The sequence below is a fragment of the Aquila chrysaetos genome, chromosome 8 (assembly GCF_900496995.4).
Source record: "Aquila chrysaetos chrysaetos chromosome 8, bAquChr1.4, whole genome shotgun sequence".
NCBI classification, from domain to species: Eukaryota; Metazoa; Chordata; class Aves; order Accipitriformes; family Accipitridae; genus Aquila; species Aquila chrysaetos.
The window spans coordinates 43,629,157-43,645,613 of record NC_044011.1 but is presented as its reverse complement, the minus strand read 5'-3'; the positions used below and the strand labels follow the sequence as shown (position 1 = coordinate 43,645,613).

Below are 16,457 nucleotides of genomic sequence, written 5' to 3'. Positions count from 1 at the left end.
TGTGTCCCACCCCGCCAGGGAGAGATGACTGCTGGGTGTCCAGAGCCTTGCTTTCCTTGGCATCCACTTGTCAAGCAAGGCCCTTGCTTCAGCCAAGCAGAAGTTGCTCAGTGCTGCAGTGTCTGAACCATCCCCCAGCGGAAAAGGGCCCTTCATCCACAAGCCAGCCAAGCCTCACAACGCCACGTGCTAGGCCCAAGCCCCTAGGAGGAAGCACAGACCATAATGACCACATTACTCGCCTGACACACCAGCAAGTGCTCTGACCCACCAGAGCCTCTCCCTCCGCCAGGCAGAGCACTCAGGCTGACTGCGCCCATGCTCTTGGGAATACAGCTCCAGCAAAGCTAGTGACGCTGTGTTTTGCCTGTCATTGTAATCTCCTCAGCTCAGGCCATCCCGCTGGCATCTTCGATGCAGCCCGTTTTAACTCAGGCTTCCAATGGCCTGTTCAGGTTCATTTCTTCCATCTCGGAGGTGTTGCGACTGGAGTATATTAAACTGCCACAATAGCTTAGTTTGATTCAGTACGAGCACATACAAGATTTAAGCGGACTGTATTTTATCCGAGTATCTTGGCAAGCAAAGTACATCACTTAGCAGGGACACGCATGGTGGACAGTTTGCAAACATGGGTAGCAGTTTAGTACCACTGTTCCCATGTGGGGGAACGCATTAGCCCACTGCTAAAAGGGCTGCATTGCAGATAAGGGAGAGCCCAGAGAATACCGCAGTCAAAGGCAGGGAGCAGTCTGCTCTGGGAAAAAGCACTGATCTCCCACTGCACAGCCGCTGGCTGGCTGGTCAGTCACTGACACTGCAGTGCCCTGGAAACTATCAGATCCCCTCCTTAAATCAGAGGGGAGCTCCTCAAGCCTGGGCTGTAGATACAATGCTACTTTGCAAATATTTTTCCTGAGACCCTTGGAGCTTGCTTTTTCTTGGTTGCATGGGGCAACCATCTCTCATAGAGAGATCCAGGTTCAAATCCCTGATTAGCCTCATTTGGATTGATCTGAATTTCCCTTGGCCATGCCTTGACCACTGGGCTGTACAGTCAGCCTCCGGCACTGAGCCCAGTGGAAGACTTGAAGTGAAATGGCTCCAAGAACCAACGGGTTGTCCTTTTAAGGTGCAAGCAAGTGATATTCAAGTTGCTGGACAGAACCTGGCTCTTCCAAATTAGCACTTCAATCACAGAGGTAATAATTTACCAGGGAAAACAAGGGGTAGGGAAAACACAGGTTGGCCTTCATCCTTAAAAGGGACATGTAAATGTCCCTCAACAAAAGTTTCAGTGAATCCATTTTTTTTCCACGCATACAAAAACGCAACTTGTCCAAAAATTTCCAGCCAACTCCAGCAAACAGCCAGTTCCCCACTCAGAGCTCTCTCACCAGGGAGAGACCTGTCACCTCCCGTACAAAAACCTGTGCCGGAGATCACAGTGCCAGCATCTACAGAGCTGGGGACCCATCCTCCTCACGTGCACCCGCCCTCCTCCAGCACCGTGCACAGAGGCAAAGCCTCACTCAGGAGACCCTTGTCAGAGGACGAAATCAGCAGATGTGCTGGCAAACTGCATTTAGGAAGTACAAGGGCCAAGCAGTATGGAAGGAGGTTGTGGTGGGTCAGGGCAAGCTGCAGCTAGTGAGGGTGATAAGAGGGAGCTAGTCTTCTGGAAGGGTCTCCAGAGGAAACGACAACAAACTCCTAAACCAACCACCGAACACAGCTGGTTCTACAGAAAGCAGGGTTTCCTGCAGTCAAGTATGAGGAACCAGCAGGAAAAAGCTTTTCACAGCCCAAGGATATGCTCTGTGCAGCCGGACACCCTGCAGACTTTCAAGGAAGCATCTCCCACCAACGTGGATTTGTCCCTGTTTTTTTCAGAACTGGAGAAAGCAGCCTCATCCAAACAAAATAAACCGGGGAGGAAGAGGAGGAATGATTCCAGCAAACATAAGCCTTCTGCTGCATCCCTGTCCAGCTCTCAGAGCCAGAGAAATCCCGCTGGCCTAGCACCGCCAAAGCACACAGTGCCCTCAGGAAAGAGCATCTGGCCTCATCCTTGCTGTCCCTGCAGTTGCTGTCAGTGCCTGAACAGAGGATGCTGAGCGTTGGCATCCTTTGAATCCTCTAATACAGCCAGAACATGTCCCTTGAGCGTCCCTGTAGAGCAGAGCCGTAAGGGGCAGCTCTGAAAAGACTGAACACCTTGCCTAGTAACGTGCCTTCACTGCAAATGCACCAAGGAAAGGACTCTGTCACTGGAGAGGGGGTGGGAGGAAATGACATGCTAAAAGAGCCACTCAGAGTCAATTCACAGCATCTGGCAAACCGCCACAGTGGGCTGGCATGCATCAAATGCCCCGTTTGTCAAGGGCAGCTTCCTCCGAATACAGTGCTCTTACCTTAAAGATGCCTTTTCCTTGCCTCCTGCCAATCCGGACTCAAATTGTCAGCATCCTCCCTTAGGACAGGCTGACCCTGGGCTTCGTGTGATGGAGAATGGGCACCTTTGGGCTGGGCTGCTACTCTGATTTCCAGCGCCTCAACACAGGGGAAAATGAACAGGCTCCACCGATTTGTGCATCGGTCTCTTCAGCATCGATTCCTTTTAATTTGCTACAGAGCATTTAGCAGCTCCCCGGTCAATCATCTGTCACGTTGGTGCTCCAGCTGCCAAGGGCCAACACAGCCCACTTGTGCCCCAGCAGAGAGAGCTGTCGGCTTTGCTTTGCAGCTCTGCTCGGGCTGGCAGCAGAGAGCTCCCGGGGACGGCGCTCCCCGCCGTGGGAACGCTTCCTCCCCATGTCCTTCTGGGGCTGGCTGAACGCTGAGCTCCTTCTGCGCCATCGGCAATTGTGGGCTGCAGATGTGAATCAGATACCCCGTGCGCAGCGGTTGTAATTAATGTTCCCTTCCCTACATACACCGCGCTCCACATGCCCAAAGGGACACGGCCCCAGTATGGATCTGAATCGCAGATGGCGATGGTCGGCTGGGGGAGAACGTGGAGCCGCAGACCGCAGCCTGACCCCGAGTTGCTGACCCACGCTTCTGCAGCCCGAGCTGCCTGTTGGCACCCACAGCGTGCCACGTACTCCGCTCTGCAGCAAAGACATTTGCTCACTGTTAATTCCTGAAGCGATCTGATTTTATTGATGACCCTGAGAAGCCTGAATGAAGGACATCGTAAGAATTCACTTGGGGCTGCTGTGAGCACTATGAAATCTGGATCCAGACGAAGTATTTCAAGCAAGTGTGTTCCCTCTCAAAACGCTAATGCAATTGAGGGCCTCAGTGCAGGGTGACACCAGTTCTCAGTGTAACAAAGCCATGCTCCCACCTCACCGTCACATGTTAAAGCTGCAAAAGGGGAAACCCACTTTCTCCTGTGAACAACATCAGCTAGGAAATACATGGTCGCCTGCAATTTTACATTGCTGGTGAAAGAAGTCACAGCTTCACAACCCAAGACAGAGGCCTTGCCCCGCATCCAAAAAATCCCTTGCTACCAAAGCCAAATGAAGCTTTTTGTTGCTGCTTATGGCACAAGTGAGGCTAGCCAAAAATTAGTCTGGGGAAAATTATGCTCCTCTTCACGGCATTCACTCTACCCCTGCCCCATCATAATACCACTCTCCTTTTCCCACTGAAAACGTTCAAAACAAAACCTGGCTTTGTTCAGATTGTCAATTTTAGGCTTCTGTTATCTCCTCCTCCACAGGGAAAAGAAGGAGAAGGAACAAATTTAAACATGAATTAATTAAAAAGATCAAACTCCCTTTTCCACTACAGAAAGTATACTTTCCGTTTTCAGTTTTGAAAAATCAGGGAAAAGATACAAATCACCAGCTCAAATGTAAGCGATTTGGGGGTTAAAATAGTTCTAAAACAAAGGTGTTTTGCAGAGTTTGGAAAGACTTTCCTTGGCAGAAATATATTTTGACATGCTGCAAGCAGAAGGGCTATGCCACATTGTGAAAGAGATTTCACATCCTCCGGCAGAGGGCAATGGTGTCAAGGCATGACAATATTAAAAGGGCACTCATCTAATAAAAAAGCTTTAATAAATCCTGGAGCCATGTGTTAGTAACGTGCTGGATTATTAAATGCTGAAAGTTCTTTTTTAAAATCAAGTTAATTGGCATCAGCTCTGACACTTACCATAGGAAACACTGATTTGATCTGCAATCTGGTTTATAGTGAGTTTTACCTTCTTTCTTCCTTTGGGGCTGATCAGCCCCAGCGTCATTACTCCTTGGTTTTCCCACATTGAACAGAAGTGATTTAGAACATGTTAAACTAAAGAATTGCTTGAGTTGAATTTGTATATACACATAAGTCACTGGAGTAAAAATATTGTCTAGATGTAAGAAAAACACACACAAAAAACCCAAACAAACATACCAAACACTTACTTGTATTACAAAACAGCTAGGAAATAACAAACACACACAGCCAAATCCTACAACAAAAGCTTTACAAAGAAAATAAACACTCATACTTCAGGATACAAAGTATATTCTCACTAATAGCTTTTCCCCCTGGGCAAAGTACCCCCTAAACCTAAACACAGGGTTTCTTTCACCTTTGCAATAGCAACTGGTTCTGATCCCTGCTGAAAAATGATGCAGGAGCAGCACAAGCCGGAGCTGATCCCTCCGCTCAGCCCACGTCAGTCCACTGAGCACCTGGACGACAACCCCTGTGACCCAAAACCCCTTCCGAATTTACATCCAAGTTCACACGCCTGAGCCAGTCGTCTTGCACAGAAAACAACTGCGGGCGTGTGAGCGCAGCACCGTCATGCCCATTTTTCAGATGAGGAAACTGAGGCATAGGGTAGTTACAACTCTCCCTTGCAATCACACAGCACAGCAGACGCTGGGGACAAGGGCTCTGTCACCGGGCTCCCCATGGCCACATGCGGGCACACTGGTGGCCGGCTCCGGGTGCTCCGTATGCAGCCCTGCTCCTCTCCACACTGCGTGGCAGGGGATGGGCACGACAAGCCTCTGTCTAAGATTTTGGTATTTGGCAGAAAAGGCTTGTAAAGCACAGGCTAAAAATAAAGGTAGTAATAAAAGCCTCTTGCTCGTTAATTACTCTGTAAGCCATTACTGCCTAAAACCCCCATAACTTTAATGGGGGCGATTGTAAGTATAGTAGCAAAACTGTGGAGCTAATTACTGTTTAGTTATTAAGCAGAACATAGCCAGAACTGAGTAATGAGCACGCAGAATTGCTTGTTCTTCGAGGATTTAATCAGGGGTGCTAACTTCAACCTCAGATTCTCCTGATTTACAGGAGAAAAGGACAGAGGCTTTGCAGCCCAGCCCTCCCAGAAGGCTGCATGATGCTGCAAGGGGCAATGCACCATCCTTGAGCTAGAACTGATTTGTACAACACGAAGCTTGAATTGCAAGTCAAGAACGGGAGTGACAATGATTCAGAAATGTTTCAGACCACCGTTACCAATCTGCCAGCTAGGATTCATCCACGGGAATCAAAAATGTTGAGCCAATGCAGACTGAGTCCGTGATGGAGGGTGGGGGTTTGCATCATCCCTTCAGCCAGCATTTGTTTCCTTCTTTTAAAAAATTAAAATAATTCCTGTGGCCAAAAATAGAGAAATAATGTGTTCTTCCTGTTTCTTTCTTTCTTTTTTTTTTTTTAAACACAAAAAAAAGGAAAATTCAGAAATATTGGAAAAGCCTGGAAAAGAAGCTTAGTTTTAGGAGGCTGTTTTTCCACTCAATACTACTGTCCAGCTTCACCTGCAAACCCTAGTTCTGTCACTACACTTGCCTTGGCTACATATACAGCAGCCACTCCTTGTGTTTTTCAAGCTGTTAGAGAAACTGAGGCACAGAGACTGCAGAATTTCCCCAACCTTGCAACAGTTGAAGCAAAACCTGACCTACGCTCCCCTTCCAGTCCTGAGCCCTTGAGCCCTATTGCAACAAATGGGATCAAGAACATAGATTATCTCACAGGAAAAAATAATATTAACCAAGCTTCTCAGAACAACACTTAAAATTTAAAGCAAGCATGAGCAAAATGGATCAACAGAGCTCAACACAAGTACAATTAGCTTCTGTAACTTATTGCCACAGGATACTAAGAAGAACAAGAACTTAACAGGATTCAAAAAAGGATTAGTTGTGCATGTGAATAAACTGCATATCCAGAATTAGAATGAACCACCCACCAGTTTGGAAAACGTATAAACCCTTGAGTTTCAGAGCTTCAGCCAAATTTTAACAAGCATCAGAAACTTTCTCTTCTCCAGATTAATCTTCCCCCCATGCTGCTCCACCTCTGCAGATGCCGGTAGAAATGGACAGAACTAGAAACAGGACAGGACATGTGATGGCACTGCTCTTATGCTGACGACACTGCCTAGTCCCAAGATTTCACTGCTTCCAACAGCGAGGCAGATCTTCTGTTAAATCCTTAAAAGATTTAATGTGCTGTTCTAAATGTGTTTGCTTTCTTGTACAGGTTCTTACACTGTAATCATAACCACAGTGCCCAAGTGCTGTCTGGGATTTCTTGAAGATCCTTAGCTGCAGTCACTGCACTTCCTTTCCTCATCGCTCCAAAGACACACAGGGGAATGCCTTGGAAGGGGCAGGTATCCTTTTATTACAGTGCTTTTGAACAGGGTTGAACCTGGGCTTTGCAATCTTCTTGTGATAAGCAAGGCAGAAGCAAAAAATGGGTCATGGACTTGGCAACAGAAAGTAGCAAGGCTGGTGTGGGTCCTTGGTGCTTGGGAGAGTCTCATCAGTCTTGGCCTGGCCACACAGGTAATCCTGTCTGTTGCAGAGGCAGCGCTGCCCTTACTGCTTTCAGAGGATGCACTGGTCTGTCAGTCAGGATTGGCAACGCTTGGTCCAGACCTTCTCTCAAGCCAGGAAAGCTGTGGGTTGACTCAGGTCCTGGATGAGAAAGCGTTTACAGCACCCAATACTTTTTGATAAACGGCTGCACTTCACACATGGTTTTTAAAAAGCATCTCTATCGAGATGAAAAGCTGTTTGACTTACAGCCCACTTCCAAAATAGAAAGACAACTGGGAGTTGTTTTCTTAGAGGAAATGCTGATGACACCCATGAAGAGCTGTTTGACTTTCTTTAAGGTTGCTTGTGGGTGAACGCTGAATGAGTGCTGGGAAAAGAGTGCTCCAGCAATTAGCTCATTTAAGGGCTTCTCCATCAAGTCTTCTCGAACTGGTGACACAACGATACCTTGAGTTATCCCCTTTGCTCAGCTAAGACCACGTCAACACCATCAGAAACAGACATATTTCCAGACTCTCTATTTCCACCTCTGTGGTCTGCATTGCACTGAATATTTTGTGCACTGCTGACTTCCATAGATTTTAAAAAGTGACATTAACAAAGGATGACCCAATTTCAATATGATTGGACTAAATTCCACAGCTCCATAATAGGCTTTGCATATGCTTTGTCCAAAGGGTTTGAAGACACGCGCTTCCACGTGATGCCTCATGTAAGAGAGGCGGCAGGCCATAACGACCAAGCCTCACCTTTACAACCAGCAGGCCAGCGAAGGCCCCTGTTTCAGGATCTGCAAGACTGAATCATTGAGCCAAACATGTCAAGCTAACACCAGGCTCCCTGTGGATTTGCCTTTCTCCCCCTACCCAAGGAAGCCTCACAAGTTAAACATGTGTGACACAGTTGGGTGATGAAAGAAGGGACATGGCTGTCAGAAGAAAGACTGCGACGCTTGCTAATGCTGTAGTAAGGATTACCTCACCACCATACAGTTCATAGCTTTTGTTGTTAGTGGTTGAGAGAAGCCCCGGGCTTTTATATACTGTCTGAATTAAGGGTGTAGGATTCTGTGGGTGCATCTAGGACCCTGGGCTGGCGGGACACGCTGGGGGCTGCCTCCCATTACACTGGCACCTGGGAAAGTTCACAAATATGACCATTAAACATGAAGAGCTGTGCCCAGCAAGCCACAAGCTCTAATTTTATCTCCCAGCTGGCTCTGCAGTATGTTCCCAATTCCAGACCTGGAGATGAGACTGCTCATCTCCCACACACTGTTGCCTCTTGACTCGCCGGGGAGACGAGGCCGGGGGGAGCGCAGCAGGGCCCACCGCCCCACTCAGCTGCGGGTCAGGGCATGCAGCACGTGGCACACACGTTTCAGCATCAGGTGGAAGGCAGCTCACCAGCTCCGTACCTGAGACCCAGCTTCATAGCCATCAGCACTTACTTTTAATTACTGAGTTCTTCCCTACCCCTGAAAAAAAAAAAAATAATCCTGCTCTATTTAAAAAGAGTTATTAATAACCTGATTCTAATGCATTAAAAAAGGGGGAAAAAAGAAGCCTTGCAGACCTGGTGAGCAAGCTAGCCCTCTCCCACTGCAGCATGCCACCACCGGGCACCCTAAACACCTTAAAAAGGGATTTAGTTTTCAAAAGCATAATTTTTCTTTTTTTCAATAGCAAACATCAAGTATCTTAAAGGTGGTTTTTTTGAAGGCTGGGGAAAAAAAATATGCAGGCATCCAAATTCTCCATTACTTTTGAAAACACCAGCTGTTGTAAGCACAAGTCCCTGAAGACGCCACTGAAGTAAAAACTGCTTTGCGGGAGCTGTTGTCAGAGTTGCTTGATAGTGTGCACATGTCCAGGCTGAGAGGTGCTCCGGACAGGCAACGAAGAGCACCTACTGCTGTGGGTGCTGTTCCTGCTTAGGGGAGGCAGAGTGCTCACAGCACGCTGTGAATTCACACATGGCATCTCCTCCGCACTCCTCCCCACAATGCCACTTCCAACACGTGCTGCTCACGAGGCAGCTGTGGAAGCCTGGAATTAGCTGCTTTGTATTTCAAAGGCACTAAGAGCAGGCATGCAGGTAATTTGACCTGAAGAGCTCCTGGGCTATAAATTCACATATAAATTTCTGCCTTATTGCAAACTACCTTTTCACTGCAGACAAGCCTGCAACAGGGCCATGGTTCCCAGGTTAGCTGCTGCACCTTACTCAAGCAGCCTGTTCAAGAATCCTTCTTAGCTGCTGCCTGAGCAACAAACCCTCCAGCATCATAGCATATCCCAATGCTGCAGAAATATATTTACATTGTAGCAGCAGTGCTTGGAGGGACAGGGTCATTCACTGAGCCACAGAAGTATTTCTTGCACTTTTTCTCTCCTATGGCCTTGTGGGACAGATCTAGCAAAGATGCGGCATGGCACTTAGAGCTCTCTCAGCTCCCTAGTTAGCAGTTGGTCAAAAAATCATAGCCAAAACCATTACACCAACCTACAGAGAAAACCCCCAGCTCCCATCCCCATTAGATGATTTCCTTAAAAAGATGAGACTCAAATCCTAAGCCCTGCTCAGTGCTGGGTGGTCAAACAGGGCATAGAGAGTCTAACAGCCTGTGACCTCTGCAAAAGTCACTAATGGGACTGAGGGATTAACATTGATTCTTTCATGCTACAGTGTGGAAAGGGAAGGGGGGGGGGATCTGGGATGATAAAGCAAATGCCCAACTATAATTCAGAAGCTTGCAACACAATCAATGGCCGCTTGCAGTTCCGCAGTCCATTAGCACAGCCACAAACCTACGCAACTTTCTCCTTGGAAACAGGAAGGTCATTTTAAAATTATCTCCCTTCAATTTCTGGTTCCTGTTGAAATTCGGCAGGGTCTCCTAACCCTACTGTGCCTGCTGAAAGGAAGCACACAGGGCTTCCCGTGACACACTCATCCTTCTTCCCTCACCTCCTTTCTCCACAGCAAACATGGAGGCTTTTGCCTGCCTCGGAACCTTTGACGTGTCAGAATAACATGGCTCATCTTCCATTTGAGAGGCATTTGGAAAGAAATTATTTCTTTTCCTCTACTAGCATAAACCCCCCATATGCCAATCCAATAAACCCAGAGTTATTACAGCATTGCCCAGGGAGGTGGGATTTGGCTCTTAGTTTTGTCTCTTAGTGGGTTAGGCAAGGGCTACATCTACCAGTTTGTCCAGCGTCTAATCTAAGCCTGGTTCTGACTCTGGCTTCCCTTATGGCTCAGTTATTTTGGCTCACCTGCACCTCGGCTTGCTCTAGAGGTGAGATGAAAATAGCTGCCTACTTTTGGACAGGAATCACAAGGCTCATGTAGCTCACAGGCTAAATACAGAAATGGCACAAGCACAGATGCCTGAGGTGCTGGCGAAGTGCAACTCACACCAATCTGGCAGCTTGGTGTGCATGCCTGGGGAAGGTCATTTCTCCTAATTTTAGAATCACCCAAGGGCCAAACCCAGCCCAGATCTTCTCCATATGAAAGAGAAATGGAGAAGCCAAACAAAAGCTGGAGACAGAATTAAGCCAACAGTTCCACAGCCCAACTCAAAAAAGCAGTGAACCAGTAAGTCCTCACAAGAAAGACAAGCACCTACAAGTGCCTCCCCCTGCTGCCCAGCTCCCCAGTAGCACTCACCAGCGCCTGCCATTTCCAAAAGCATCTTCATCACTTGCAAAAGCTTGACTTGCTTGGCCAAGCACCATCCCGCCACCAAACTAGTTGGGACATAGGGAAATATTCCCTGTGGTATGCAGAGTGTCTCAGCATCAGGGAACTCTAACCTACAAGTGGCTAAAAGCATGCATGGGTAATCTGACACAAAGAGTGATGCAGACACAGCTCATGGACAGACAGACTCCCTTCCAGGGTTTTACTTGCAAGGTGAGGATTGAGACAAGCCCTTGGGGAGTTCTGAGAAAGTGGAGGGTTTTGTAATGGCTGCTCTAAGAATATTGTAATCATGCAGTAATTACAGTGCATCTCAAATCAACCAGGCAAATTACATCGTTATTATTATGACTGTCACCAACCTTGCATGGCAGGGACAGAGAGGCAGGCCATCACTTGCCCAAGGAGGGAACAGGATAAGGAGAGTATCAACAGAGCTACAGCACAGACCCATCACACTCCCTTCAGGCCTGTCCAACCCATGCGATGGCAGCCTGGTAGCTTCCTCACATGACTAGGACCACATCTGTACTTTCCTAGGCTGTATCTCAAGGTACAACACTTAATTAGTTGGGTTGATTTTACCTTTTTTTTAATTAAACAAATATCATCAAGCACAAGAGCAGCCCTTGTCATTTGATTGAAACTGTCAGTCTTTCAAATGTCATTCCTACAGATGACTAATCTTTAAAAACAAGAGTTACTAAACTCTTTGACTCAGCTGATAATGAGCCAGCGCAGTAAGGATGGTTGAGACAGAGAGGGAGAAATCAGTGCTGCCTGCACTCAGAAGGGCTCAGTGCTGCATGTGGCCCTAAAGCCTTTTTGCAGCTCGAGGAACTGGGGCTTCCTGACAAATGCAGAGTGCAGGCTATGAAAATGGGGGATGCAGCACGTCTGTGAGGACATCTCGGCACACTTGCTCCTCCGAGTTGCTGTCATGTTGACAAAAAAGAGAATTTCCTCTTTCAGTCTCTCTGAATGTGCTGGTTTTCTCAGTGCAGAGTGAAGACCTCATTTCATTCTGCCTCCTCCGCAGGCTCCCTTTTGAACAGGCTTCCCTGGATGCCCTGATCCTCCATTTTCCCACATCTACCCAATGTTACACCACTTTGGGAAGCATCCCAAGATTTACAAGCCAAAAGTGCACCATAGTGTTAGCAGCAGAAGAGCGCATGTGCTGATCCCAACCTGAATGCAAACACTCGCCCACTCTGCAACCACTTTCCCCCCACAGACTGGGGTCTCAGCCCTGGATTGGATTGTTGCATAGTTCACAGTTTGCTCTGTAAGAAGAATGACTCAGGCTGTCGGGTAAGTTATTAACTTCAGCAGCCAGAGTCTCTTCCCATTAGAGCGTTATGGTACAAGATGCCTGGGTGAGACGAAAAGGACTGCCAGGCAGAGCACAGAGTGCACGAGACAGCGATGAGAAATAATGTTGGCAGCATTATTAAAAGATAAATTGGAGGAAGAAAGGAGGTGTATGTGTGGGGTGACAGCTTCAGAGGATTGTAACAAATCCTTTGCCACCAGGGGCTTCACAGCCGTCAAATTTCCCAAAGCCAGGGGACAGGGCAGTGGCAAGGAGACAGCTTAGGTCCCCCTGCTCCACAGGTCAAAGTACCCGTTCCACACACCTGTCTTGCTATTGCAAAAACCCAAAGGTATTCAGCAGCAATACGTTTACAGCATGCAATGTCTTCCTGACCACCGCACCTCTTCGCATGATTATGGTGACAATAATCCCAGCACTCTCACAATGCCATGGATAGTTACTCCTCCACAAAGGGCAGAAATTGGCAGCTCCCCCTCCTACCGTCCTTTGGCCTTTATTTATAGAAAGGCACCTTTTATTGCCATTTTTGCTTCTTCCTGAGGCTAGTCTGCCAGGCTCGAGGCAGAGATAGTATCTACACCTCCAGGATCCAGACAGCTCCACCTTGCTGCCAAGGGATTCATCTTCAAGTAAATTTATTCACAGTTACGCCTGCCAGGCCCCCTTCACAATACTCTTGGCTGAATACTGGCTGCTTGCACTTGGAGAATTTCAGAGCTAAAGTAACTAATAACTTAGAGTAACTAACTCCTGTCTAAGGTAGATGTGACTTCAAACTGAGCCACCCAAGAATGAGTTGAGCTCTCATCACGTTGCTTCACAGTCTCTTTTAACAATCTCCTGCCGCGCCTGAAACTCACTGCTCAGGCCAAGCTAGCACATACGAATCTATCAGCATCCTTCCCACTGCCCGAAGAGCCTACCACTGTACAGACACCTCACATGCACGCCAACCGCTTCCCACGCAGGTAGAGTTGTCCTGGCCCCCATCCTTACCACTCAGATTCCACCCAGTCTTTTCAATGCTCCCAATTGTAGCACTTGCAATTTTTTCCTGGTAAAAATCATGCCAGAAATGATGCTTATCTAACTGACAAAGAGAAACAAATACTTCCAAACCCTCACAGGAGGTCATTCCAGGAGCTGCACACTCTCTGAAAATGAGTATGTTAGAGTCATGCCTTGTGGATGTGCCACTATTATAAGACAGACACTGGAAGAATTATTCATTAGTAGTGACTTCTGTAGCTCTAATCTCCATAACCAGCCGCCGTTCATCCAAGTGGATCACAGCCCATCTGAATAAACCTTTGAATGTCCATACAACCCCACAGCCAAAGTCAGCCTCTCCTGGGGCATTGCATCCCTGCAGTTACTGCAAGAGCTGAGGATGGGAAGGATAGAATATTCCTGTATCTCACCAAGGCTGTAGGGAGCATGCAGACAGAGTGCCATAAACTGGCTGGCAGCCTTTCAAGGGTGGCAGGCTTGTGCCAGATTATACTTCTCTCTCCCAAATTAGAAGCAAAACGTGCCACTAGAAAGTCAGGTGAAAGCTGTCTCTCAAGGAAGCAAGAGACTGCCTCTCAGCACCACTGCGTGAGGCAGCATCTTAAAGCATCCTGCTAATCTGAGCACAGCCATTGCCTCCCAAAAAAAGCCACAGCTCTCAGGGTCCAGCCTTGCTTTGTGCTGTCCCAAAACTGCCTACTTGCCCTGGCAGACACACGTCATGGGTTGCTGGCCCGCACCATAAACTGTGCTAGGATTTAATCAAAGCACCATTCTCCTCCCCTTCGCACAGTCACACCAAGCCCCTCACAGAGGCAGATAAATGGTATCATTACGAATATTTATCTTCCTCAGCCCCAGAGCCTGAGCTAGGCAGTGGTAGACACTGACTGTGGGAGATGTGAAAAGACCAAACATGCACCCTCTCTGCCTCAGTCACGCGGGTTTACCATCCAAATGCCATCCCTGCACAGTCCTGCCAGGCTTACAGCATCCAGCAAGCTCCCAGTTCAGAACAGGACTGCAGCTTACTCCATATGTCTCACTCCCTCCTTCAGAGACCCAGCCTACTCACAGATCTGCCTCTCAGCAACCATCATGTGCATCTATTATTCAGAAGAAATATCAACTTATTCATGAGCCAAAATAGGTTCCAGGTACCGCACCCAGTCTCTAACAAAATTCCTCCTGCAAAGATGCTCTTTTCTCAGCCTGGACTGAAGCGAGAAGAGTGCAATGCTGCTCTTGCTTTGATCCCTCCAGAGGGTTTTACAGCTTTGTTACGGTGAGGGACAGGAGTTAACAACCCTGTCAGGCCGCTCCCTCATCATCTGGTTAATGTACCTCGTTAATGGCTACGGCACAATATAGCTCACCTCCTGTACACTCCACAAACTCCAACCTTTCCCTTGGGCTTGCAGTTACAGTTCCCCACAGGGACAGAGGGATGGCAGGACAAGGAGGGCATGGGAAGTGTTGTGGTGCCCACAGGAGGACAGTGACTTATGTAGCACGTTGTCATGGGCCCCTGCAGAGCTATTCACGTACCAGGGAGGCATCTAGCTACAGCAGGCACACAGGGGCTCACACAAAATAGCAGTTATGAGTCCCTTCCATCAAGTCAATCTGAATGTGGCAGTGCTGGACTGCTCAGGACAGTGTAATAGCTGCCCTGGGCTGGACGATGGCTCCTATGCTCAATGAGACAATATGAATGATTTCTTTCAGCATTGCCCCTCATCTACACATACAGAAAATCTTTCCATAGGTGCTACTCCTTTGCTGATGACAGGCAAGGCTGGCTGGGCAGGCACAGACAGAAGGAGGCAGGAGAAAACATGCAAGCTCAGTGCATCTCTTGTTGCACTGTGAGCATCCGCAGCCATTCTAAAAATGAGCAGAGCATGTCAGTGCAGACTGCAAAAAAGGCCCAAAATCCTGCATTGGAGCACCCAAAAAAGTACAGCACTCTGATGTACTTCTCCTGTGCAGGGATGGGCTGAAGGCCTTGGGACAGTGGTTCCCACAGTACTAATTCCTACCATAGGACTGTTGCATCAGTACAAGGGTGGCACTACGTTTTTGTGGTTGGATGGGGAAGACATGAGCTGAAGCTGGAAAAAGCTCACTTGAATGCACTAGCCAGAAGCACTGCAGGACCATCGGTGTCTCAGCAGAGCTCAACGTTTACTCTCCGTGTCACAGTCTATGGGATTCAGATGGAATAATCATAGAAGATCATCTAGCCTGGTCCCGTGTGGCCAGAGTAATGTCACTCCCCAGCGCTTGCTGGCTTTTGCTCATTCCCTGAGAAGCTGGACTCCCCCATGGACTTTCTCACGCAGCCTCCAGTAAGTATAGTCCTGGCCCCCACAGGGCCACCTGCGTTAAGAGCAATGCATTGGTACACATCTCTCCTTTAGCTTTAAAAGCCACTAAACAGATGGAAAAACAAAGGACAAAATCTAAGGAGTTCAGCCAGAATGCTTCAGCACCAAGGTGGTATTTATAGACAAGCTGGGGGGGGGAGGTAACCCAGGCACCCACTCCACCGTCACACTGCGTTTCTCTGCAAGAGGCCACGGTGCGCTGCTCCGAGGCAGCGTTACTCGTGCAGGTTGCTCAGCACCCACACACATATGCAACCAGACCCACTCATTCACAGCAGCACACAAAAGCATCTTAGCCCTCACTTTGTGCCACCAGGACAGGAGAAGAGTATGGGCTATGCAAAACTACAACTTATCAAAAGTGGGATCCTTCTCCTACTGATGGTGGTAAGAGTTATGCTTTTTATTCAGAGAGCTGGAGTGGGCCCCGAATCATGCTGGCATTATGTTATGATAATGCTGGAAGTATTATAAACGCTTTGCGTGCCAGACAAATCCTGGAGCAGGCTTCCAAATCCCCTCAAAATCCCCACTTGCATCTCTACATTCATCCATTCATGAAATCCAGAGCAGGGCCTCAGCACCCATCCTTTTGCTCTTGGTCTCTTTCCAGCTGAATGGAAGGTGAGGCAAAGTCAAGGTATTTCTTCTGGATTAGCGTTCTTTTGTCTTTCAGGTACCAAATCTGAGGAAGAAACTGTGCTAGGGCATTTAAGAATGACATCCAGGAAGGCAGCTGAGACAAATCCCATGGCCCTTTCTCCTGTCAGAAAGTGAAGCGTGTCTCATTCTCCACAAGCTCTGGCCCCCATAACCACAGCGGGCTGCGGCACTGCAGAAACTGGGGCTCTGCCACTCACACAACATAATGCGCGGCGTTCAAGAGGCTGGAGGAGTGAGACCTTGCAGCTGGCCGGGAGGAGATCTTTGTGCCGCAGCTGCAGTTGTGGACATCTGGCTCCAGATGAATTTCTACTCACAAAAGGTCAGATGGGAGCTGCACTGGCCTTGCAGCACCCATCCACAGGGGCTTAGGGTGGGAGACACCCACCCCTGCTTCCTGCAGTGCCATAGGTGTAGATCCCCCCAGCCAAGCTCGCTGTCTAGATTCTTTTTGCAATCAACAGGGAGAATTCATTTGGCCTATTTTAGATGAATGCCTTCAGATGAGATGAGCTGCACCCTGGA

At 48.2% G+C, this 16,457-nt stretch overlaps 1 protein-coding gene across 6 annotated transcripts in view; it reads right to left on the bottom strand.

Annotated features, from left to right (window-relative positions):
- B3GAT1 (beta-1,3-glucuronyltransferase 1) overlaps positions 1-16,457 on the bottom strand; it is a 43,593-nt gene that overhangs the window by 16,006 nt on the left and 11,130 nt on the right. Inside the window, exon 1 of one of the 6 annotated variants that reach the window (XM_030023019.2) lies at positions 2,415-3,034. The exons of the other annotated variants lie outside the window; for them this stretch is intronic. The gene's annotated coding sequence lies outside the window, so the exon portion shown is untranslated. Of the gene's footprint in view, positions 1-2,414; positions 3,035-16,457 lie in introns of those variants that run through there. 6 annotated transcript variants of the gene reach the window in all.